Source organism: Lissotriton vulgaris, chromosome 9, assembly GCF_964263255.1.
Source record: "Lissotriton vulgaris chromosome 9, aLisVul1.2, whole genome shotgun sequence".
NCBI lineage: Eukaryota > Metazoa > Chordata > Amphibia > Caudata > Salamandridae > Lissotriton > Lissotriton vulgaris.
In genome coordinates, this window is record NC_141697.1 from 720,262,496 (window position 1) to 720,289,804 (window position 27,309).

The window sequence follows — 27,309 nt, forward strand, 5'->3', positions numbered from 1 at the left end:
ATAGAAGTTACTGAAAGGCAGTTGTCATTAATCGCAGATCTCCGATGTACCCCGACTGACTCTGACCCACTTTTAGCTAGTAGTGACTCAGAAAGAACTCCTGTGTTGTCTTTGCAAGCATCAGATATCGAAGCAGTAAACACAACTAAATCGTCCTTGAGGAAGAGGGGCAAGAATAAGGGTTCAGTAAAATCTAATAAACCAAAACATGTGCCAAGGGTTCAATCAATCAATCAGTCATTTGCTAAGCACACTACATACCCGCAAGGGTCTCAAGGCGCTGGGGGGGGGGGGGAGGTGGGGGCCGCTACTGTTCGAACAGCCAGGTCTTTAGTGTCCTCCTGAAGGTCAGAAGGTCTTGGGTCTGTCGTAGGCTCAGTGGGGTTGGGGTAAAGCGGAAAAAAACTCAACGATGGGGGATCTGTTAGTTTAGATCCACTGAGTAACCTGGCCCTGGACATTGACTAAAGCCCACAATTGGATACTGCATTCCTGCCCATGGTGGCTACACTGATGGAGGACTTGCAGGCTCAGATTAGATCCATTTTGAGAGATGAGCTTGCCTCCCTGGTAGCCCGACTTGATAAGCTGATTAATAGGTGGGATAACAGATGGAAACACCAATGAAAGGCCAGTCTGGCCAGAGCAAGTGGATTTGTTCCCTCTTGTCATATAGATATAGAATATGAAAAATAAAAGTAATCCCGGGAAGAAAATTTGACCACGTCCCCGACCGAAGCTAACACAGATACTGGTCCAAGGCAGGAGGAGCGGGAGTCCAACCCAAAAGTTCACTGAGGAACTGTATGGACATAGAGGGTCCCAGAAGAAAGGGAACAGAGTAGGGTATGGGAACACTTGCAAGGTGTGGAACATGAAGATGAATTACCATCTATAAACCTCCCTACAAGCCTCATCCCCTCATGTTATTGTATTAGCAGGCGTACCCGAAGCCAAAGCAGGTCATAGGGAAACCCAGTTAGAGCAAAACAAATGCCTGTATTGGCTAGTAAGGTATTACCATTTATCCTATACCAATGCAGGTGATCCTCATGACCCACAGGGTTAGTTGGGTAGGCAACAGACGAAAAGATCTACAAGGGAATTGTGTTGTAATTATTTTTAAAAGCCCAAAGATTGTTCATCATCTATTGCAGTTGAATGATTGTGTCCATGACGTAGGCACAGCAATAAGGTTGCTCCTACTCACTTACTTTTACATTCCAATGTAGGAGGGCAATGGTTCAATGCAGAATGGGTGGCAGCAAAGGCAGTCCCCATTAGGACAGTGGTACCAACAACCTAGACCATTATTAATTAATCTGCCTGTGGCAAACAGATTTGGGGTCCTGGAAGAGGTAGATTGAATTGTTTTAAAACCAAACTATGACTAGGTGATTGACCATCAAAGGGTTCTTCCGGAGAAGATCATGCAACCTACTATGGTGAACAACATGGGTATCTTGCAGGTGACTGGGCTGGAAACTAAGATGGTGCAAATAAGAAAGACTGCAAGTGACAGCGTCAATGGAGTTATAATGGAAAGGTTCATGTCCACGAGTCTGTACACCAAAGATAACCTGAGGAACATGCATCTTAGTCCCAATAATTCCCATATTCACATTAATATACTAGGCCTACAAGGAGCTCATATTTCTGATTTAAATTTGGGGCTAGAAGAGGGAACTTATTTTAGTTCCATGAACTCTTACGTACAGACCAATACTCTAGGCACACCAGAAGCCCCAAGCTTTGAAACTGGCCAGGTGAAGCAAAATGGAGCTTCAACTAGCTCCCTGGGAATGAGGCCCAGTGATCAGATTGAGAGCAAATCACCATCAAAGCCTGATACCCAGGTTAGTATCTCAGCTGGACAACATGGTTTGGACAAGCTGAAGACATTGTCCTGGAATGACGCAGTCCTTCAAAGTAAACTAAGTTGTTCTGATTGAGGGGACTTTGTAGATTCATTTGACATTTGCATGTTCCAGCAAACATGGGCAATGGAAGAGGCGTTGCCTGTGGGGTTCGCGGCACACAGGATAGCTGCCTCCTCTAGTGGTAAGGGAAGACCATCTGGGGGGCTATGCATGTGGGTAGGGTCCCATCTGGGTAGCATGACCTCACAAATGGAATCATATTCTGATGACATCCTGTGCATTTTGCTTACCTTGCCGTCAAATTTTAATATAGTTTTGGTTAATGTCTACTCCCGACCCGTGAAGTACAACCAAGAATCTTTGACCAATTAGATCGTCTTATTCCCAGGCTTCCTAAAACACCTGGGTGGTCATAGGGGGAGATCTTAACTGCCAGTTTGAGCCCCTGAATGATTGAAATTGTACACTACCCTCTGATGAAGACGTGCTTTGGGCTATTCTTGAGCCCAGCATTCCTCCAATCAAGGCTTAGACATCATTAACCCTTCAGATGAAATCACTTATTCTGAATCACTCCTTGAGAGTTGTAACGGCCAAACCAAATCTGATTCTCCTGGAAATCAAACCTTTAATAGGGTCGGCCATTCTTCCATCCTAGATTATATCCTGGTGCAAACCAGGATTTGGGGAAAGGTTGTTGATTTAATTGTTTTGCCACAATATGATAGTGATCACAATGCTTTGATTTTGGAGTTGCAGCTGCCTGCCATTGGGAATAATCTTGACTCCTCCAACCCAGCAGATGATAGACTAACACTCACCAATGATAGGAGGAAAGTTAGGTGGACGTGGATTCCCTATACAAATCTATTATACCAACTCTTTTGGAGCTAGAAAAGCTTTTGTCTGCCATGGTGGTATTACATTGCTTGCAGACGTTGCCAAAATGCATGAGACATTGACAGCTATTCTGGTGGATACGTTTTGGCCTGCTGGCACATGGGGGTGGGACAAAGGTAAAGCGGTCTTGGTTTGATGGCAGCTGTCAGAAGGCAAGGAGGGCTCTGATAGAAGCAATAAAATCGAAGAATAGAATCCAAATCAAAATAGCAAGGGTCTCCTACAAAGATAGTATTACATCTCCAAAGAGAACATGGGAAACCAACCAATGGGCTTACTTGAAACAGGCTCTAGTTGCCAAGGATATGAAAGCCTTCTGGAGTATTGTGGCCATAGGCAGTACAAATGGTAAATCGGCTGTAGAGCCCAATATAGCAGCTGATAGTTGGAAAGAGCACTTCAAGGCCCTTTATTCTCCGCCGGAACCTGAGGCCAGTATTTTGACCTCAGCAACTCAGCCGTTACAAACCTCGCACATAGAAACCCCTGAGTTGACACTGATTGAAGTTATCAGTGCAATAAACCAAATAGCCCCTAATTAAGCTCCAGGACTGGATAAGATACCTGGGATCTCTTCCATGCTGAGCCCAAAATTTGGGGGCCATATTTGTGGGTGTTTTTTATTGCCATATTACAAGGGATACAAAGGGGGGTGGTGATGGACGGAGCATCTGAACCAATCAAACACTCACACCCATATGCAAATCAGTCTGACCCTGTGCCTCATGGGAACAGTCCAGCCCGAACTGCCAAGCCATGCCTTCCCTGGACCGGAAACAAGCTTCCTAGGACCGGTTTCTGGCATTGCAGCCGTCTTCAGCCAGGCTTGCTTGAATCCAGTGGCAAAGTGAGCAAGGGACTCACGTCTGAGCATACCCTGCCAACTTATGGTGAACAAAGCGGTACAAAAGGGGGTGGTGATGGACGGAGCATCTGAACCAATCAAACACTCACACCCAGTCAACAGATCTGGGTTTAATCCATCACCGTTCTTAAGCCCACTCTGCCACCCCAGTTCAGACATGGCCATATCCAAATCAGTCTGACCCTGTGCCTCATGGGAACAGTCCAGCCCGAACTGCCAAGCCATGCCTTCCCTGGACCGGAAACAAGCTTCCTAGGACCAGTTTCAGTCATTGCAGCCGTCTTCAGCCAGGCTTGCTTGAATCCAGTGGCAAAGTGAGCAAGGGACTCACGTCTGAGAATACCCTGCCAACTTATAGCGAACAAAGCGGTACAAAAGAGGGTGGTGATGGACGGAGCATCTGAACCAATCCAACACTCACACCCAGTCAACAGATCTGGGTTTAATCCATCACCGTTCTTAAGCCCAATCTGCCACCCCAGTTCAGACATGGCCATATGCAAATCAGTCTGACCCTGTGCCTCATGGGAACAGTCCAGCCCGAACTGCCAAGCCATGCCTTCCCTGGACCGGAAACAAGCTTCCTAGGACCGGTTTCTGGCAATGCAGCCATCTTCAGCCAGGCTTGCTTGAATCCAGTGGCAAAGTGAGCATGGCTTGGCAGTTCGGGCTGGACTGTTCCCATGAGGCACAGGGTCAGACTGATTTGCATATGGCCATGTCTGAACTGGGGTGGCGGAGTGGGGCTAAAGAACGGTGATGGATTAAACCCAGATCTGTTGACTGGGTGTGAGTGTTTGATTGGTTCACATGCTCCGTCCATCACCACCCCTTTTTGTACCGCTTTGTTCGCCATAAGTTGGCAGGGTATGCTCAGACGTGAGCGCCTTGCTCTGAAATTCTACAATTATAATATCCTGAGCACAACAATCCCTTCTATAAGTGACACATCGTCTGATAAACACATTAATCTAATACAAAGGAGATCTTAAATTAATTTTAAACATGTACATGAAAGAACATGTTGGTGGTAAATAATGAAAACCTTTGAAAAAGCATTTTTTTTGCTTTTCCAACAGTGCGATGTGGCAGACATGCATGTCCTATGAGACCTACAGGCCCATAGGAATGAATAGCAATTACTGAATTGGTAAATACCGATTCGGTAAATACTGAATCTTAACGATTCGGTAATTTTTACCAAATTTTTAGCTACATAGCATTTACCGATTCGTAAATACCGAATCGGTAAAATTCGGTATTTACGAATCGGTAAATACTATTTACCTACATCTAGCCCTAAAACTCACACCAAGTAAGATAGTGTGGGCAGAGGTAAAACACAGGCACTTAGCAAACATTTGTTGGGGGTCTAGCTCTGAATTTTTTCTAGAGTGTAACATTTTTTTTTTGAAGCCCAGAAATCGTTTACAATTACATACGCTCCTCCAACCTACCCGAAGGTTGTGTAATGTTGACTCACATTAAACAACAACTTCTTCTGTGTTTCAGAAGCAGTTTATTGATTCGGAACTAGATTGCACTGGCAGCCGCCCATTTAACTGCCACCAACGTATCCTACATTTCTTTTTCCCCCTTGTGAGAAGATAACTTGGTATATGCTGTCCACTAATAAAAGTGGGCACCTTATACCAATCCAAATGACCCTTATGATGTATGAGGTCAAAGATAACCTTTAGAAAGCTATCTTGGGTGCAGGTCTGCTCGACCTGCACCCAAGGTTTATTATATGGATTATAGTTCAAGTCAAGGGCTTGAATGTAAGTTGTAATATCAACAATCCTAGGCCCCCTTCATCTACTGAGGTGGAAAGGGTTGAGCGGGCCACTCTTGGGGATTTGCCCTGCTATACAAAACCTACAATTTTTTGCCAGATGCATATCAGTGTTGCTCTGGGAATCGTGAGTGGAAGTGTCTGTAGTGTGTAGAGTAGGCAGGGCATGAAATACATGTTGAAGCTGTTCAGTTATCCTAATCATGGAATTTCAAGTTTGCCCCAACTATAGAGGTCTTTAAACAGGGCTTGGCTTAAGGGGAGAATGTTGCAATGAAATAGGGACCTGCATGCGAGTTGTAGAGAAACTCCCAAACATGTAATTGTTGTCCCAGTCCATAAGAAGCCACCCAGTTGTAGTGGCTCCCGCATCAGTTCATCTAGGTCTGCCACACCTATTCCTTCTGATTTTGAATAATTAATTTTTAACCATGAGACCAATGCTAAGCAATCCATCTCTACCTAGACTGTGGAAATCGAGCCCTCCAGTTCGATTATAAAGGACATTGTCCGCAAACAAAACTAATTATGCTCTGTATTTCCCACCCTCAGTCCACGGATGCTGGGGTTGCTTACAATGTTGGACACCTGAGTTTACATTGATTATGCAAAAGTGAGGGCTGAGAGCAGGGCAGCTCTGTCTAGGTCTCCCAGGATATAGGTTTCTCTGCTGTAAATTCTCCAAATATATTAATTTTGGGTCATGGGTTTTGTTTATTTGCTTGAATGAATGTTTCTATTTTGGGGCTAAGATAGCTCTTGTCGAGTAGCTTAGATAAGTATGGCCAGTTCACCCTGTCGAAGGCCTTCTCTGTGCCTAATGAGAGAACGGCCATCGGCTGGTTCCGCCTCGCAGCTACTTCCATTGAGGTCACTGCTAGGCAAATATTGTTAGTTTGTCAATTCTTGATAAAGACCGATAGCTGGGTGGAAATGAGATGGGGTCTGATGTGGTGGAATATTTGGACTAATATGGATGAAAATATTTTCACATTGCAATTAAGTAGCCAGTACGATGTGCAAAGTAGCAGGTTTTTTTCTGGTTTGAGGAGGAGTGTGTAATGGGATCCAAGCATGTAACTGAGACTGTCCACGAAATCAAAAACTAGTTGATTACTTTTGCTAGGAGTTCAGCCAGAAGTACAGCATAGCTCTATAAAAGAGAGCCAAGAAGCCATCTGGGCCGGAGGACTTTCAGGTGGGCAGTTTTTTAACTGCCGCTCGCACCTTTTCAATTGATATGTCTTCTTTTAGAAGGTGTAGGTTGCTCTCTGGATTTGAGGTGTATAGCTCCTGAGGTAGTCAACTTGGGATGACTTGTCCAAGTCCTGGCGCTAGAATAGGATTGAGTAGTAGCATTAGAAAAAAGCATTTACAATGCAATTGTCTCGTCTTTGTTAAAGTTAGAGCTATTGGCATTGCTCATGACATTTTTGTTTTTAAAACATATAAATAATTGGCATTGTCATTTACAATGCCAATAGCTTAATCTCTTGCAAATGCGAGACCTATTGCATTTGCACCCACACACACAGAGCCACGCACAGAGCCACATGCACCAACACACACAGAGCCACACACACCCATCCACACACACAGAGCCACACACACCCATCCACACACACAGCCACACGCTCCCACCCACACACAGAGCCACACACACCCACACACACACAGAGCCACACACACACTGAGACACACACACACAGAGCCCAACACACACAGAACCCAACACACACGCACACACACACACAGAGCCAACACACACACACACACAGAGCCCAACACACACACACACAGAGCCCAACACACACACACACAGAGCCCAACACACACACAGAGCCCAACACACACACAGAGCCTAACACACACATAGAGCCCAACACACACACAGAGCCCAACACACTCACACATAGCCCAACACACATACACACAGAGCCCAACACACACACCACACACACACACAGCCCAACACACACACACGGAGCCCAACACACACATACACACAGAGCCCAACACACACACACAGAGCCCAACACACACACACAGAGCCCAACACACACATACACACACACACAGCCCAACACACAGAGCCACACACACACACACACAGAGCCACACACACACACAGAGACACACACACACAGACACACACACACACAGAGCCACACACACACAGAGCCACACACACACACACAGAGCCACACACACAGAGCCCAACACACACAGACACAGAGCCATACACACAGAGCTCTCTGCCCAGTAACGCCCCAGGAAACAGAGGCAAGAAAAAACGATCACAAGCAGGGAACAGGGGCAAGAAAAAACGATCTCAAGCAGGGAACAGAGGCTAGAAAAAACGATCACAAGCAGGGAACAGAGGCAAGAACAAGCGCAGCCTACGCTAGCCAAGACCTAAAAAACGATCACAAGCAGGGAACAGAGGCAAGAAAAAAAAATGATCACAAGTAGGGAACAGAGGCAAGAAAAGCAAGCACAAGCAGGGAACAGAGGCAAGAAAATCGAGTACAAGCAGGGAATAGAAGCAAGAAAATCGAGCACAAGCAGGGAACAGAGGCAAGAAAAAATGAGCACAACCAGGAAAAAGAAGTAAGAAAAAACAATCACAAGCAGAGAACAGAGGCAAGAAAAAAAACCGATCACAAGCAGAGAACAGAGTCAAGAAAATCGAGCACAACCAGGGAACAGAGGCAAGAAAAACAAAAAATACCAGCCGTCTTCACTTACCGGCTTGGGGAGGGGGGGAGTCTCTCTCTGTTGTGCGGCCGATCTCCCTTCCTCACTGGTCAGCTCCCTCTTCAGAAGCGGCGGGGGTAGGCACCAGCAGTGTGCTTCGCGCCCCCTCTGCAGCAATAGGCGACGGGGCTCTCTATTATTCCGGGGTTCCCTCCACCGCTACGCTACCACTTGCATGTTAATATGCTGTGGCCCACCTCCTACGCCCTGCACCACCGGAGTATGTTGACCCCCACGCCTGTGCCTTGCCCGCCGGGGGAAGGGGGGAGAGGGCTACATAGCGCCTTGGGCGCACGCACGGGGTGAACTCATCCGGGCACAAAAACAACAGCTGGTGTGGTGATCAGTCCCCTTAATTGCGCCATTTGATAGCCCTCTGGTGATAGGTGGGAGGCCATAACTTCTTCTGGCTACTACACACGGAGCCAGCTCGACCACCAGCTGTGAAGAATGGCGCCAGTAGGCATGAGAGCCATGCGTTTGCCGCCCTACCCCTGCTTGCGTGTACAAAGCCCTGTCAACAAGCCATAGCACCACCAGGCTGCCCCACTAACCTCCCCCTCCGGTTTGCAACGGAGGACGGAGGACTGAGACCGATTGTATTGCTGCTTACCCCCCACTCCTTGGCAGTGAGCGCTCACGCCCAGAAGGCGCACGGAGACCGACCGGAACCGCGTTCAGCAACCACCACGCAGAAATGCGAAGGGAGCTCCGCGGCTTGCCTTCCCCCAACCCTTCGCAGCACATATGAGGGCCCACAGGGGGCCGATCCGGGAATGATCATGGGCTTTGACCCGGGTGGGGGGGAACACTCCCACGACCATCGGCTGCTCCTGGGGAAGCCCCGTGGAAGCAGTCAGCAAAACTACGCCAAGCTAGAGGGGGGTGGGGTGAACAGCACCCTCATCAATCCACCCTTGTGATACTTAGCATTCTCATAACATCCACTATAGGGTAAGAAATTGCATTGTATTGGTGCGAAGTATACTCACAGGATTTACGAGAGTCAACTGCTGCGAAGCAGGATCCATACCGTTCCTGCCCGGCCACCCAAGCCCGAAGAAACAGATCGCAACAGAAGGCAAGACGCCCTGGGGATGCCTGCCTGGCAGAGGCATTGAGGGTCAAGACTCGATCGCCCCCTGCTTAGGACAGCTGACTCAGCCTTGCTGTCCCATGATCAATCGCTCACAACGTGTTTGCGCACTGGCTCCGGACGATCCTGATGAGCTGCTTGAGCACGCCCACCTCACATCGGCGCTTGCGCACAGCATCCTCCACCTCGCATCGAGGGGTCAAGGATTCACGGAAGTGCCGGTGGGCTGACGACACTCGATGCCGGGGTTCTTGGATGACGCTCTGCCCTCTGGTGAGTCCCGTGAGCAGCCGACGGGGGATGAGAGCCGGCTGTGAGCTGACGGTGCCCTCTAACGTGGGACCGTCTGTACCACTCACAGCTCAAACAGTGTAAAGGATCCAAGGGACGAGCTCCGGCTGCCCTTTGAGCCCTCATTTTCTGACCTCATGAGGACCTAAGACTCAGCGGTGGCCCAGTAGCATGCCAGTAAGACGGGCGTGTCGGGTGCGTGAGGAGGCGGGGTGGGCTCCCGACCTCCTTCCTCTAAGACTTCCTCGGCTGCCTGCCGGGGCATGCGCTGGGACTTCCGGCTCGTTCCGCTCGCCATTTGTCAGTCACTAAGCCCCGTCCTTTTCGGATTGGGGGGCATGTTTTGAACGGATGACGTCACAAAGAGAAAGGACAGCAAAAAAAGCGCCCCTCAATCCGAAACGGACGGGGCTTAAAGTGACAGACACAGCTCTTCTCCAATGGCTGGCCGCTGTTTAGGAAGCCAGCCAATGGAGAAGAGCTAGCTCGTTTACCTACGTACTAGAAAACATAAAATCTCGCCCGCGAGGCTGCGCTAGCGCAGCCTACGCTAGCCAAGACCTAAGAAAGAATCTCAGGCGTTTCCAATACCTTTTGGTCGTTTTAGTCGTCAATTGTTTTTATAGAATTCCATGACAAAGCCTGGCGAATGTTGTACGCAAACTGCCTATCTGCCTTGTCCCCTCTTTCCCAGTATATTTGGTTAATGTATAGGAGTTTTTTTGCTGCATTTTTCATTTGAAGCTGTTTTAGCTCCCTTCTGATTCTCCGGAGGTCAGTCAAGGTTCTAGTGGATCCCCCTTGCTTGTGTCTTGTCTCAGGTTGGGAGAGCTGGAATTTTAGATTTGCTTTTGTTTGTCTTGCTAGGTGTTCATATGATGCCGCATGAGAGATTAATTCCCTCCCAAACATGTCTTTCGCTGCGTCCCAGTGGGTGGAAGAATTAACTTAGTGTGAGAAATCACCCTGAACCCCTACCCCCTTGTCAGAATTACCTTCTGAATTGGTAGGGTGATCCCCGTTCAATATGTATCCCGATGTTGATGGCGAAAGCGGAATAGGGAAACAAAGAGTGAAAACAGACTGTTGTTCGTTTGTGCAGGAAGGATCAGGTACAGCTCGGCAAACGGACCAATCAGGAAATGAGGGTATGTTGCAGAGTAACCAATCCTCGACCCTCTGTGAGGGTGAAAAGGAAAGGGAGGATACCGAACGGTGTGACGTCACTGGAGAAGACACAGTGGGAAGGGAATCAAAAATTTGCTAGCATTCGCGCCAAGAATTTTCAATTCTATTAAGGACACAGAGGCGAGGATTATGTTTCTCTTATCTTTACTGCAAATCACAGCAGCCAATAAAAACATACAATTAGTTTAAATGAACTACATTGCCCATGATGCTTGCTCATAAGCCACGCCTCCACAGGCCATCTGAGCCGTCTGTACAGTCCCATAATCCTCTTTCTTTGCAGAGAACAAAAGTCCAATAAGTAATATGAACGAGTCCATAACCTCCTCCAACGTGGGGGAATAACCAGGAACTTCAAGCTTAGACTCCTGCGAGCATCCGCCGTCTAGTCAGACTTCATATCTGATCCTGAAACAAAGAGAAATGAAGAACCCGTAACCACTGTATAACAAGCCATGCCATAATAATTCATGGGCGGGCAAGCTTTAATACAAATAGTAAAGCCGGGTGGGATAATCCTCGTCTCCGTGTCCTTATTAGAATTGAAAATTCTTGGCGCGAATGCTAGCACATTTTTGATTCTATTACAGGACCGGAGGCTTCAGATTATGCTAGTTTAACGCTTTCCAAATACCACAGATGTAATATCTCCCACCGGCTTATAATAAAACGTTTTAAAGGTTGATTCTGAGGACCAATCAGCACAACGCATGATATCCTGAATGTTAGAACCCAACATGTAAGATTTAGAGGCCATGGCGCCCTTGACAGTGTGTGCTCCAAATCTTTGGAGGTCAATACCAGCTTCCTGCATTATAAATCTAAGCCATCTGGCAATGGTGGCAGCCGCCACTGGATTGAACGGTTTCTGTAAAGAAATTAACAGCTGCGAACAACCCTGTGGCCTCAAAGAACTCGTACATTCCTCATACACCTTTAGGCAATGCACAACACATAATTTCTCATTTTCTGGAAAAGCATTGTAATCAATGTGTCTTGAAAAAGTCTTGGTCCATCCAGTAATATGAAAAGAAACTCCTTCAGGAGTAAATACTCGACCTGTAATGTCGAGAGCTCTCACGTCCGATAAACATCTGCATGCTGACAGTCATAGCAACATAGCTAATTTGGCCGATAACTGCTTTCTAGAAAGGAGATTGTTAGTAGGCCAATGATTAAATAAGGAAATGACCAGGGAAACATCCCACAGACCCGAATACTTAGGTTTAGGTGGATTAGTGACCCAAATGCCTTTAAGAAGCTTGCATACTACCGGTTGCATACCCACTGGTTTCCCGTCCACCAGCTCGTGTCCCGCTGAAGTAGCCGATCTAAAGTTTTTGACCGAGCGGTAAGCGAGGCCTTCAGGAGCTTTATCCGAGAGAAAATTCAACACCTGGGGTAACTCAGCCCCCACGGGATCCAAACGCCGTTCCAAGCAACATTCCACCCAGTTTTTCCAGGCCAAGGAATAACTTTTCTGTGTGGATGGGGTCCAGGCCTGCTTTATGAATTCAGAAGCTTTGTCCGAAACTCCTGGCATGTGCCACTGCTGCCGGAAAGCCTCCATGCCATCAGCGTGAGGTGTCCGTCCAGAATCATTGGGAGCCGTTCCCGAAGAGGTCCCAGGAGCAACGATGTCGACTCGGGGAGCAACCTGGGAAGGTCGCAGCTCCACTTTAATAACGTCGGAAACCAAGGTTGAGACGCCCACCACGGCGTCACCAGAACTATCTCTGCCCGTAGCCTGATCACCTGTGTCATCTCCCTGGGGATCATCAAAAAATGGGGGAAATGCATACTGAAGTGCGCCCGACCAATCCTGAAGGAATGCATTGGTCGCCAGTGCCATCGGGTCCGGCCTCCAGCTGAAGAACTGAGGAATCTGATACGTGAGCCTGGAGGCGAAGAGGTCTATCTGAAAGGGACCCCGGATGCTCTGTATCCACTGAAAGACCCTGGGAAGCAACTTCCAGTCGCTGTAATCCCTTAGATGCCTGGAGTTCCAGTCCGCCACCTGATTGGACTGGCCCGGAATGTACTCCGCAATCACCGAAATCTGATGGCTGAGACAATAATACCAAAAAACCTTTGCTATCTCAAACAACAGAGACGACCTTGTACCTCCCAACTTGTTGATATACCTCACCGCCAACACATTGTCCATGCGGAGGAGGATGCAGCATGAGGTCTGCCTTGGGGATAATGTCCGAATTGCGAACAAACCCGCAAGGAGTTCTAGGCAGTTGATGTGCAAGGACAACTCTTGCGGAGACCATCTTCCGCCTGTGGAGACTTCTCCACAGTGCGCTCCCCAGCCCCAACGACTGGCGTCCGATTCGATTACTACCTCTGGTTGTGAACCGAATATCGCTCTGCTGTTCCACGCGTCCACGTGGCCCAGCCACTACTGAAGCTCCATCCTCATTTCCTGAGTTAACGGTACGGTGTCCGCGTAGGACAAGCCCTTCTAGATATGTTGGATTTTGAGACGCTGCAAGGCCCTGTAATGAAGAGGACCTGGGAAAATGGCCTGAATCGAGGAGGCCATAATCCCCACCAACCTAGCTATGGCTCGTAGCAAAACAGTTTGTTTGCTCAATAACGCTATGATCTCCTTATTGAGATCCTTCAACTTCGTCTTGGGAAGGCACAACTGAGCTGTCTGGGAGTTTATCGTGAAGCAGAGGAAGTCTATTATCTGAGTCGGTGAAAGAACTGACTTGGGGAGGTTGATTACAAATCCCAAGTTTTGCAGCAGCTCCCTCGTGAGCTGCAAGTGCTGGAGAAGGATGTCTGGACTTTGAGCCATCAGCAAAATGTCGCCCAGATAAATGATCAACCGCACACCCTGTTCCCGCAGGTGTGCCACAACTGGCTTCATCACCTTGGTGAAACACCATGGCGCCGATGAAAGCCCGAAAGGAAGGGCCAAATATTCGTACCACTGCTTGTTCCACCGGAATTGAAGGAACCTCCGATGAGGAGGAAAAATAGGGATGGAGAGGTAGGCGTCTTTGAGGTCTAATCTGATTAGCCAATCTCCCTCCTGCAACAAATCTGCTAGAAGATGGATCCCTTCCATCTTGAAATGGTTGTAAGTCAGAAATTGATTGAAACTTATCAGGTTTAGGACTAACCTGTTTCCACCTCCCTTTTTCTGCACCAGGAAAATGTAGCTGCAGAAACGGTGAGGGCCCCCGTTGCACAGAACAATTGCGTGTTTCTGCAGCAAGTCTACAATTTCTTTGTCTATAAAATTGCATTCTTGTAGGGAAAAATGGAATTGCGCAGGAAGCTCTAGCTGACAGGGCGGAGAATAGAACTCTAAGTGAAAGCCCATGACTGTTTGCAATACCCACGCGTCCTGAGTCAGAGTCTGCCAATTGTGAAGAAAGTGTTGTGTGCGACCCCCCCCCAAAGGCAGATGAGAACTGTCCACAACACTCACCTGAGGACTGCTGGGCTTTAACAAATCTGCTAGAAGATGGATCCCTTCCATCTTGAAATGGTTGTAAGTCAGAAATTGATTGAAACTTATCAGGTTTAGGACTAACCTGTTTCCACCTCCCTTTTTCTGCACCAGGAAAATGTAGCTGCAGAAACGGTGAGGGCCCCCGTTGCACAGAACAATTGCGTGTTTCTGCAGCAAGTCTACAATTTCTTTGTCTATAAAATTGCATTCTTGTAGGGAAAAATGGAATTGCGCAGGAAGCTCTAGCTGACAGGGCGGAGAATAGAACTCTAAGTGAAAGCCCATGACTGTTTGCAATACCCACGCGTCCTGAGTCAGAGTCTGCCAATTGTGAAGAAAGTGTTGTGTGCGACCCCCCCCCAAAGGCAGATGAGAACTGTCCACAACACTCACCTGAGGACTGCTGGGCTTTAAAGCTGGCCCTGTTGCCACCTCCTTGGAATCGTCCGAGGTTAAACCTGCGACGTGAGGGGTAGAAGGTGCCTCCACAGGTGGAATCCCACTCCCCTCTGCCATGTCCAAAGTCGCCTCTCTGGGGGCCTTGATTGAAGTTGCGGCCTAACGAGCGGCCCTTGCCTCGTCCGGCCCTGTTAAAAACACCCTGGTGAAACACCCGTTTGATGCCTGTTTGGGCTTTGTCGAGGGACGTAAAAGACCCGACGTATTTTGACACATCCTTGACGAAGTGCTCTCCGTATAGATGTCCGTCGGCCAGGGGCCCGGGTTCAGCACCTGCCAGCTCAGTGAGATTGCTGTCCATCCGAATTAGGAGTGACTTACGTCTTTCAGACAAAATCGCGCAGTTGGCGTTTCCCAGTAAGCAAATCGCTCATTGGGTCCAGCCGCGAGGATGTCAGAATCTACAGGAGTAGAACTGTCTTTGGCCACCAGGGCCATCTCCAATATCTTCGCCAAGGGCCCGATGAAGTCCAGTAATTTACCTTGGCATCCGCGCCAAGCGCGGTCAATGCCTCTCTTCGGATCTTTAGAGAATTTTTTCAAGAAGGTGAGGAGACTTGTGTCGATTTCTGGCGTCTCCGCCACCTTATCTGGGATGTCCGGTCTAGGGCATTCCGACCGAAGTCGGCTACGCACCTCCCGAGAGAAACCTTTTCGAAGATTATCGTGAATATAGTCGGAGACCTCGGGTGGCGGAACCCAGTCCGAAGACCGGGGATGCATGATATCGGAGGGGTCAAATGTGAATGGAGTGTTCACAGGCTCCAAACTTGATGGAGTGGATGTTTTGGCCCTTTTTGGTGGAGGGGGCTCCTCCGAAGTATCCGTGTCGGTGTCCTTTCCAGTTGTAGTGGTATCTGTATCAATATGCACTTTTTGCTTACTTTTGGCTTTGGCGCCAGCATAAGAGTGGTCATCAGGAGCATTGCTAGGCAGCGTTGACCAGGCTTGCGCGTGTGGCCATTTGCGGCCAGCATCCGTGCTTAAAGAAGAAGTGGAAGCGTCAGATTTCTTCTTGGCTGGTTCCTTGCCATACCCCTGGCGTTTGGCGAAATTTTCCAACTGCCTCTTTATTGGATGAAGTGCAGCTGCTAAGGCCTGGTGGACGGTCTGGGGGACTGTATTTTCAATTGCCTTGTTAACGGATGGTTGAACGGAAGCATCCAAGGTCACTACCAGGTTATCCTCCATGACAGCATAAGACTGACCCTCATATCCATCCTTCTCATCATCATTAGGATACTGCACCCAATCCTCTATGGCGTGCAAAAGTGAACTAGGCAAGTAATTCTAGTCTGAAAACAGCAGAACAGACTGTACAGGGAGGAGTACGGGGGGGTCAGCCCACGTGCACACTAGCCACAAGTACAAGTTACTCACAAAATCAACCCTCTCAGCAAAGCTGTATTCATCAGGCCAGTGGCCGGGGAGCGTGGCTAAGCAAGCTACGATGGCGGACGCGCTCTGCTGAGGCTCCGCTACCGGGCGACGCTGCAATCTACTCCATCTCGTCGACTTGAGCAGTAAACCACAGTTTCTGCCGTTGGAACGGCAGTTGCACCCAAGGAGGTTGCTGCGGTCCCGTGAGCGGCGCATTCCACGGAGATACAGGCTTAAGAAGACCCCAGCCTGAAACCAACATAGCAGCCACCCGACCCTGACCAAGTCAGTTACCAGCACTACTCACCGGATCCGGCGGGAAGTCCGGCTACTAACCACGATTTCAAGCGGAGCAGAGCACAGCTGTACTCTTGCCTCGGCGCCCCATATCTTGTTCTGACACCACACCGGGAGCTCGGGGTGACCGGAAACAGCGCCATAACGCCAGAACTTTCCTGACACGACTGGCATCGGAGTAGCCTTCGGAGTTACCCTGCCCACAACACTGGAGACAGATCCGGCGGCCAAGAGGACCGGGGGTACCCCCCTCGCGAGGGCTCCCCCGAAGCTGCCCATGGTGCCTACCACAGCCTGACCCCAAGATGGCGCAGACGAGCGAGACGCTCCTGCGCCTGCCGACCATATCGCCTGCAGCCTGGATGTGAGCGGCTCCAGGAGGTGAGCGAGACGCAGATACTTGCAATCCTTCGGCCCTGCAACCCTCTTCACCCTTGCCAGCCACCGCGAACCTGAGAGGTGGGACACTCCATGCCTGACCTCACTATGGCACCTACAGGGACAGCCCAGGCATTGTAATTTGGCCTCAACTTCCTTGCCACTGCGCGCCCTCCCATATGGGGGCACACCTCGCCTGTGGACATCGCGGATTAGACCCCCAGTGGGCATATGGGCACGCCTCCCTCCACGACACCACAGAGATTGCCGTAGCACGTACGCGCAGAGTGGGGGGAGCACCTACACGGGGATGGGACGACGACACCTTTCGCGGAAGCAAGCACCGCACTGAGAACTGGCCTACTACTACGACTGGCGGTGCGCCAGGACAAGCCCCGCTGGGGCATGGGGGACCTGCGAACTCATTACGCCCCCTATACTAAGAGGTCTACAAACGGGGCAGCTGCCTCCCGGGGGTCCCTAGATCTGACCCACTCCCCACTGCCTGCACCACCAGGTGAGAGACTGCACGCCCAGAGTGGCAATATGCAGAAGCCCAGGCCCACGCAGCAGACATCGGTCCCCGAAACTGCGCCGGAGAATCATCCTCGCACCAACACACTCACCAAGGCGCCCACGACCCAGCCAGACCCAACCATCTCGGACAAACTGGATCAAGTCCTGGCAGACATTGAACTCTCTCGGCCTCCATGGAGGAACGCCTGGGTACCCTGACTACAGACATAAGCCTGGTCCGCGATGACCATCGAAGGTTGGCGGACAAGGTGAGGGAGGGGAAAAAATCCCTCGCAGACATGCAGCCCGTTCTTACAGCACAACAACAAACAGGGCCGGACTGGCTACCGGGCAGTTTGGAATGCTGCTGAGCTGGGGGCTGATTTCGTTAATGGGGACCAGCATGAGCTAAACAAAATTCGTTTTGCTTTCAGTATTTCGGAGCACACGCAGGTCTCCATGAACGAAATCAGCCCCCACTGCAGTAAAATCAGCCCCCAGCTCTGCAGCATTCCAAACTGCCCGGTAGCCAGTCCGGCCTTGACAACAAACGATCCGCACAGTTCTGGGGCGACTGACTACAGTGGAGGAGCGCATTGACGATTTGGAAGGGCGCTCCCGGTGCTGTAACATTCACGAGCTGGGTCTGCCGGAGGGCATTGAGGGGGCACACCCAATCGAATATGTGGAGGCGTGGGTCAAATCCTTCATCCAGACCTAGGACCGCACCACTTCCTTCTCCATAGAGCGGGCTCACTGGGTACCTGCTGGCAAACCCCCACCCGGCAACGCACCGCAGCCACTTCTGGCGAAATTCCTCCACTTCCAGGACCGAGATGCGGTGCTGCGAGCTGCCAGACACACAGGTCCACTCCAAGTGGAGAACAAACACGTCATGATTTTCCCAGACTAGGCGGTTCTTGAGGTAAAACGCCGATTGCAGGCAAATGACATTCAATACTCCCTGCTGTATCCTGCCCGCCTCAAGGTGATCCACGCAGGTACCACACACGATTTCTCCACCGCCGTGGATGCATGCGAGTGGGCAGACCACCACTGCATGTTAGACCCTACGACGGAAGCACCACACGGGCGTACCCAAAGGCACAACACGTAACAGGAAATGCGTCACACAACCACCGCAAACACAGAGAAGCCAGAGCCTGAGAGAGTCCACGGGGCGCCACACGAATGATTCCCCTGACTTAGAACAAATCATTCAGAAACGTTGCAGGGCTCTCCAAGCAGTGACTGATTTAGGGAACTCCCCACTCGAAAAGGATATCGAGGGGATCCCCCACCTTTTCTCATCCGGGAGCGACGATGACAGCAATGAAGCCCGATCCACGGCTAACTCCATCACCTTGCCCCCGGCTATCCTTTGAACTGGAGACATATACCCTGAGGGACCCAAAAACAAAGACGGCCGAGCACTACTCTGACCAGATAGACTCTTGGAACCGGCCCCTCCCAAACAATGCCAGCCTCCATCTCGCACCGCCAGATGACCGACTCACCACCATCTCACCCGACGATCAATGATCCTTCCAACGCCCCAGCGGCCCCAGCCTCGCAGGCGCGAGCTACCACCCCCACGCATCAACTGTTCACTTTCCGGTTACATGGGAGCTCATTTGGATGTGTCAGATCCGCCGACACGTCCAAGGTATTGGGACTGTTTCCCTAACCAGTTACATGTTCTGTTTCCCCAGTTACCTTCTACCCTACACCACATCGGGGGCACAGATTTCAGGGTCACCAGCACACCTTGGTGGGCGGAGATATCAGACATATGCGGAGACCACAGAGCTAGACCACCTCGACACATCGGCCTTTGCCACTCAGCGTCACACTACGGGGCGCAAGCCGTGATTCTCAGACTTCCCAATGTCAAGTGCAGACGTTAGCATCTTAACCCTGAACAGAAGGGGCCTCCACACGCCGCGCAATAGATACGCCACATATGCCTATATTAAACGCCAACAAACACACATTGCACTCCTACAGGAGACGCATATCACAGCACCAGAAATTGACAAGCTACGAACACGGTGGCGCGGCACCATATGCGCCACGACTTACTCGGCCTACGCACGGGGTCATTAATTTGGATCCACCCGGGCACTCATTCCTAGAAACACGTAGAGTGGTGGACAGAGAGGGCAGGTACGCCCTGTTGGAGGGGGTGCTCGATGGCCAACCTATACTGCTGGGCAGCATATATGCGCCGAATATCGAACAAGACAGGTTCTGGGATTCCCTCACTAGGGTTCTGGCCCAATGGCCCAATTTACATCCATCCCGTGGATCCTGGGGGGTGACTATAACTTCGTACTCAACACTACTCTTGACAGATCACACCCACCCCCTGCACACTCTCCCGCCCTTAAACAGACGGAACGCTTCCGCCGCTGGGTTGCTCACTGAGCACTAGAGGACGCATGGAGAGCGCATCATCCTCACACACGACTTTACTCATTTCACTCCATTCCTGAACGACCTATGTGTCCGCTTGGATAGATTCTTATGCACCCCGTCACTGATCCCTAAAGTCCAACACACAGATTATATAGGCCGTGTCCTCTCTGACCACGACGCTCACATAATGCGCGTACAATGGAGATCTCCCCACCCCCCGGTTCCGACGTGGCACCTCCCCAGGGACTGTCTGACGGACCAGGTATTTCGACATGACCATGCACGAAGCATTCATGAATTCTTCACTCACAATGCAGGATCCGCCTCCTCTAGATTAGTCAAATGGGACGCTTTTAAGATAGTGGCCCGAGGGGAATCCATTAAACAAATAGGGGGGGTACGCCGCACACTGGAACGCACACTTATCGACACTGAGCACAAGCTGGCGACACTCACGAAACAGGAAGACACCGACGCTGCTACAGTAGCCCAGGTGGCAGAGGCTAAAACACAATACTCCTCTGCTCTAGCGGACCTGCGCAAATACAATTTTAGGGCCCACGCCACTCGGATGCACAAAGATCGGGACAAGGCGGGCACACTTCTGGCGTGGTTAGCAAAGCAGGACACAGACACCAAACCCATCACTGAGATAATAACTCCCACCGGGGACCTGGTGCGCTCCGAAATAGACATCCTTACTGCTTTCCGAAACCACTACACCGGAGTGTATTGTACCCCGTTGCATCTCCAACGGGAGACAATAAGCCACTTCCTAGACCCGCTGCCCCTCCCGCGCATCACAGACGCGAGCAAGACCACACTAGATGCAAAAATAACAGCGACTGACATATCGGGCACGATCCGCGCGTTAGCTCGCAATAAGGCACCAGGACTGAACGGTCTACCTCTCGAGTACTACAGCACATTTTCTACCCTATTGATCCCTCGGCTGACAGAGACGTACGCGGAGGCCCTGGAGCGTGATGAAATCCCCAGCTCCTTACGCGAATCGGTCATAGTGACGTTCCTTAAGCCACTCCGAGACCCCCAACAATTATCATCTTATCGCCCCATAACACTCCTCTCTGCGGACTGCAATATCTTAGGAAACTCCTGGAAAATCAATACGAACAAATTCTACGCCCCTTGATCCACCCGGACCAATGCGGGTTTGTCCCCAGCAGAAACACATCACAAAACATTCGTCGGTTATTCCGCATCCAAGATCAGGTCAAGGACTTGTATCCCCTTGCGGCCTGTATAATCCTCGACCTGGAAAAAGCTTTTGACACCCTTAAGTGGCCCTTCCTCTTTTCTGTCCTCCAATGGGCAGGACTAGGTCCTACTCTGCTTCACTATACGCACCTTCTGTATACCAACCTCACATCTCAGGTCAAACTCGGCCGATGCATCTCGCCTCCATTCCGCGTTGAGAGGGGTACTAGACAGGGCTGCCCCCTATCGCCTCTGATCTTTGCCCTAACTGTGGAACCCCTGGTGATCCATTTGCGCCGGGAGGGAACTGCATGGGGCATATCCATAGTTGACACTGTCCACTGCGTGTCTCTCTACGCGGATGACCTCCTCCTGTACATCCGGGACATTACAATGGACCTGACACCCATATGGAGAACCCTGACTGAGTTTGCGAGGGTGTCCGGGCTGCAGGTGAATTGGGACAAATCCACGGTGTACCCGCTTTACCACTCTCTCACGCCGCGGACGATCCAGCAGACACACAAACCTGCCGTGGAACACAAGCCCCCCCCGGTACCTCGGTGTTCGCCTTTATCATTCCCCTACCGACACGTATGAGGGCAATCACCACAAGGTGCTAGCAGGCATCAGGGCTTCAGTAGGCTTCTGGAAGAACCTCCCTTTTGCTCCGATCGGCCGAGTAGCAATAGCCAAGATGATAATCGTTCCGATTATTATACTACTTTACGAATCTACCGGTTATCCCACTCAGGACTTTCTTTCGTGAACTCGACACACTCCTTCGGACACTAATTTGGGGGGCGGGTCACCACCGGATAGCTCTTGCCAAACTGCAACTACCCACCACACAGGGCAGTCTGGGTGCCTCAGCCTTCGAGTCGGACTTCCTAGCGGCGCAACTCCAATGGCTGTCGTATTGGACGGCAAATAGATACACCGGGGAAACTCACACCGCACAGGGACCAATGCCTACTCCCGAACTATGCAGTTTTTTTACTCCCGGGTACCAAGCCGCGACAGACGTATCCATTGCAAGTGACTGTGGCTCGCCGCTGCATGCTCAGAATTCATCGCATGGCGCCAAGGACTTCATGCTACTCCCCTCGGCTGCCGCTGGTCGGCTGGCCTAGGCAAGAAACCTACTTCACACCCGCCACACTACGAGTACCGCGCGCTGACGGAGGCGGGGGAGCTCTTCGCAGACGGGCAACTCCGCCCCTACAACCATTTGATAAAGGACTATGACACCCCCCGGGACAATGCTTAACACACCACCAGCTCATACACGTCTTTCGTCCGCACCATGACCTCACGATAGGCAAGCCGGCGACACACCCAGTAGTCCACACCATCCTATACATGGGAGTCGGGCGCCACCTGGTCACTTGGCTCTACAAAGCCTCAAGGGAACCCGCACATAAACCATTGCATGATTTCCAGACCACCTGGGAGGACGACTGTGGGCGACAGTTGCATGACAGAGAATGGCTCAGGGCGTTAGAATTCCCGAAGAATGTGTCCAGGAATGCACGCTTCAAAAACATACAATTCTACATTTTGCATAGGGCATACCACACTCCAGCGCGCCTCCAACTTTTCTACCCAGATTCACTGTTCTTATGCCCCAGGTGTCACTCCCCCGATGCGCATTTCCAACACATGTTCTTGGGCTGCTCCGCCTTGCGACACTACTGGACCACCAACCTGGATGCAGTCCAAACACTAACAGGTCTTACGGAGCTACACTCGTGGGAAGCGGTGGCACTTGGAGTCTTCCGCAGACCAAAAACACACAAAGTGCAGGTCCGCTTCGCAGCTCTATCACTACTCTTGGCCAAAAGGAACATCGCCATGCACTGGCGAGCAGTGTCGTGGCCCCAACTAGAAGCATGGGTGGGAGCGGTGAAGAAATGGGCAAAAGCCGAGGAGGAAACTCTGAGAGAAGAGGAGGCAAGAGGGCAGAGGAAGCACCCCATATCAATGGAATGGGCCATGTTACTCCAACACTTCCAACAAAAGCACACCCACGCGGCCCTTGTCATTCCACACAGCGCTCCGGCAACCCTGACAAAGCAAACCTCATAATAGAGCGTACACACAGCAACCTTCCCTGAGCCCCCCCCTAAGTCATTCAGGGCAACATACACGTGCTGAGGTGTGCTGTCGCCCCCGACTATACCCCGTGACACCCTTAATCAGATAGCCCCGTTCTATACATAGGTCTACAGTACAGAACCACCCTGATAGATGGCTGCTGACACCGCCCATTAGTCTTCCACACAATCCAGTCCCTAGCCCCCCCCCCCTGCCCCCCCTTTTTTTCTTATTCCCCCCTCACAATACATACCCGGTTTATCACCCCTAGTTCCTCCCCCAAAACTCGTTTTTACAACAAGGACAAGAGGACTAATGATTCATGTACCCCTGCGTGATGCAGGCGATATATCCACTAATTGACCTCCAATATTCTGGTGACTTGTACATTCATACTGTAATATGAGTATATTTGAAAAATGTTAATAGAAATATTTTCCCCCCCCAAAAAAATCTTGCCAGTGGCCTATGCCAATATGTTTGAGGAGCGTGTGCGCACTCCGAAAGGCAGGTTTATACAGCCAACAAAGGCGATCTGTCGTTTTTTAACTGCTCCGGCAATTCTATGTGTGCAGGCAATGAAAGGGAATTTCGCGCCGGTGTGCGCAGCCCAATCGCGCCCAAAATACACCCAAATGAAGCCCAATTGCGAGCGATTTGGGCGCACACACTGGCCGTGAGCAACTCGGCAAGGACGGCGTTTGCGGGCTATGAGGGAAGGCCCAGACGCTCACGCTTAAGCGCTCGCGGAGACAAAGCCGAGAAATAAAGTCAGAAGGCTCATGAGTGGTACGGAGCATCAAGGTCAGTGACCGCGATCTTTAACCGCATCGATGCTGCGGCGATTTTCGCGCTGTGCAGCTTTTTTTTAAAAGCCGCGTTACATGACGAGCTCAGCTCGTCATCAGCACACGCCACCCGTGGGTGATGACGAGCTGAGCTCGTAATCAGCATCGAAAGGGTTAAATCCTGCTAAACGTGATCCGCTTGCGTCCGCCGCCCCGGGGTCTGTAGGGCATGAAACAGTCGGGAGGACTCCCGTGAAACGAGGGCACTTAAGCTCCTACCGCGCGGAAGGCGCCAGTCAGTCAAAACCACAATGGTAATCAAAGGTTTAAAGCACAACAACCTTGAAAGACAATGAAATTAATAGCGGGCATATATACTGAATGAAAATTCCCCAATAAATATTACTGATACATTGCATAAGAGATAATGAATGGTGCACTTAACTCTTGCTGTGAGCAGTAAAGAAAGAGGATTATGGGACTGTACAGACGGCTCTTATGGGCTGTGGAGGCGTGGCTTATGAGCAAGCATCATGGGCAATGTAGTTCATTTAAACTAATTGTATGTTTTTATTGGCTGCTGCGATTTGCAGTAAAGATAAGAGAAGCATAATCTAAAGCCTCCGGTCCTGTAATAGAATCCGTCCAGAAAACCACCTTCTTGGAAGACACCACCAAGGAGTACATTCATGCAGGAGAAGCTGAAGAAAAAGGAACCCTGGACGAGTGGAGCTAGGAGTGGTGGTCCTCGGAGGACGTATTGGAGCCGCCGCAACTCTGGAAAGTTGTGGCCGGTGGCTGTACGTGAACGAAAAGAGGGATAAACTAGGTTGGGAGGTGGGTTGCGGAAGAGAGCCTAGCATAAACGTGTCAGCTACGTTTCCTATGGGGGGGAGGGGTTGGTCATGGCAGCATTTATTTTCCTTCTCTTTTTTTTGTTTTCCCTCACATTTTCTCTCCACATGTACACAATACCTTTCCAGTGAAGTGTGAAAAGTCTCTCACCTTACATCTGATGACGGATTGTTGTAAAGAATCAAAGAGAAAGACTTGGTTCCTTGTGCACGAATACTTCCACAGGTGGAGAGGTGATGGGGATATTACTCCAGAGCAACCCAGTGCCATAATCGTACTTACCACATCTCTCTGCTTTGTTTCATTCCCTCCACCAGCCTCCTGGGACCTCCTCCTGAAATTGGAACACCTAGAGGGAGTCACACACAAAAGGAAAGGAATCTCTTGAAGAAATTCTACCCATCTGATGCCTCATCATAGACTGAACCCCAAACTTTTATTTGAATTTATTTGGAGAAGAGCTTCTACTTGTTTACTTTGAACTGTTAAGTGGAAAATAAAGCCCTTCAAACATTGCACTCCTTCGACCTCCTCACTTCTGTCTCCACCCATCCCTCCCATTATGATTTTCTGCGAAGTAATGCTCAATGGTTTCTTTAGGATTGGCTCCCTCAGGGTAATTTCGTTTATTAGCCAGGGCAGGGTAAATGGTTTCTGTGGTGTAACAAGTCCCATCATAAGCCAGACAGGGGCCTGATATAATTTGATACCTATGGACGAATCTACCAGCTTAAGGAGCAAGTTCCTCGACGTCAGAAAGTCATCAGGTCTGGAATAGGCCTTATGCACATTTGAGTAGAGCGCAAGGCCCTTTTTGGCTAGGTGATGGTGGTGCACGGCATCCAACAGATTCAAGCCTCCCCTGGACCAAAGAGGGCGGTGGACGGGTATCACCATCGCATGGGTGGGTCTGGTCTGCCGAAAAGTCAATAAATGTGCTGTAGACTCCACAGCCCCATCGTGATGTCTTCCTTGGAAAAATTAGAGATTTTGGGAAAGAGGGTGGGATAGAAACTCTTTGTCTTTGTTGGGGCTCTAGGGAGAAATTATGGTCAGTGGAAGCAAGTCTTGGTTGTTCCTAAATCCCTACCAAGTGACTTTCTTGATTGTGAAAAGTATCCTCAATGCAAAGGGCCCTTTCTCTCTATAGGAGTATAGCCATCCCTCTCATTTTGTTTGTGTAAGATGTATGGAATTGTAGAGGGTATCCGTAGGGCCTAAGGGATAGATGTATGGAAAATTTTTGCATTTGCAAACAGCCCGGTTCACAGAATCCGGCCATATGCGGATGCAAAAATGCTTTTACTGATGTACAAAGCCCAAACTGCGAGTTAGTAACCTGATACCGAAACGCAATTTGGGTTTGCCAATGGGTATTTGTAAAGGTCGTGTTTGGGGCATCCCTTCCAAGTACCGATTCACATTGGTATAAACAAATGTTTTAAGACCGAAATGCGGTTGCAAAACATTTGCACTTTAGTAACAACTCAAAGTTGGTGGTAACCCATTCACAAATGGGAAGGGGTCCCCTTGAGACCTCTTCCCCCTTGAGAATTATTGAACAAATATTTTTTAAGAGCTGGTAGTGGTCCCACCGACCATTTCCGACTCTAAAAAATAAAAATGAAACTTTTATTTTTTATATTTTTTCAACACATCCTGCCTACCTTTAAGTAAAACGGGCTGCATTTAAAAAAAATAAAACAAATGCTTCATTTAAAACCAATCATAGACATGGTGGTCTGCCTATTCCAGCAGGCCACCATCCCAGTGATAGCAGTGAATCCTAGTGAGTCACACATTGCGATCTACATATTCGTTATTGAATTGCTATTTAGGGAATACGGACTAAGTCACCCCATTGTACATTAGTAATAGCGATTACCAAATAGCGATTTGCAAGAAATCTCTATTATTATTGTTCGTACGTCTAGTTCTAAGTCTCTTAAGCCCATATTTATGAGTTTTGTGGCACAGGGCAGCCTAGCAAGGCACTGTGCTGCCCAATGCCACATGGAAAGGGCTGGAATATGCTGTATTTATCAAATAATGCACATGCCTGTCCCTTTCCCTTATGCTGGTGCCATTTTGGTAGCCTAGCGCCAACGCAGGCACCCTTGCACCATAGTGCAACGGTTCCTGTGTTGTCAGCAGGATTGTTTTTGTGCAGGAACCAGCACCTTCCTGCAGAAAAACAATCCTGAGAGGCTGTTCTCTCTTTCTATGTGTGCAGATTGCAGCACACATAGGAAGAGGAAAAACGAGAAAAAATAAAGATATTTCTCCTTGTTATGTGTCTCCAGGTGAGGTGTATCTTTTTGGTTTATTCCAGGTTTACAAACTCTTGTAAATCTGAGAATGTGTCTAAAACTATGAGAGTTGCATGGGATCACCCAAGCAACGCCCATTGAACGCCCACCCAGGGCAGAGTAACGCAACGCAGCGATTTGCACTGCATTGCGTAACTCCGTATTTTTGGAGCCACTCAAAGTTGCTTTGCGTGGCTTCAAAAATATGACTTAAAGTTTGTGTTGCTCTTGCACCACATTGAGTGATGCAACAGCGATGTAAACCGGGTCATAAATATGGCCCTAAATTGTGAATCATTGTGCATTTAAAACTAGTGTCTAAGCACCAAACATAAATTTGTCAATTA

General features: G+C 49.8%; 1 protein-coding gene across 2 annotated transcripts in view; it reads left to right on the forward strand.

The window, feature by feature from the left end:
- The window catches only part of LOC147692168 (cytochrome P450 2C19-like), a 405,626-nt gene that overhangs the window by 101,853 nt on the left and 276,464 nt on the right, over window positions 1–27,309 (forward strand). The gene's annotated exons all lie outside the window — the stretch shown is intronic.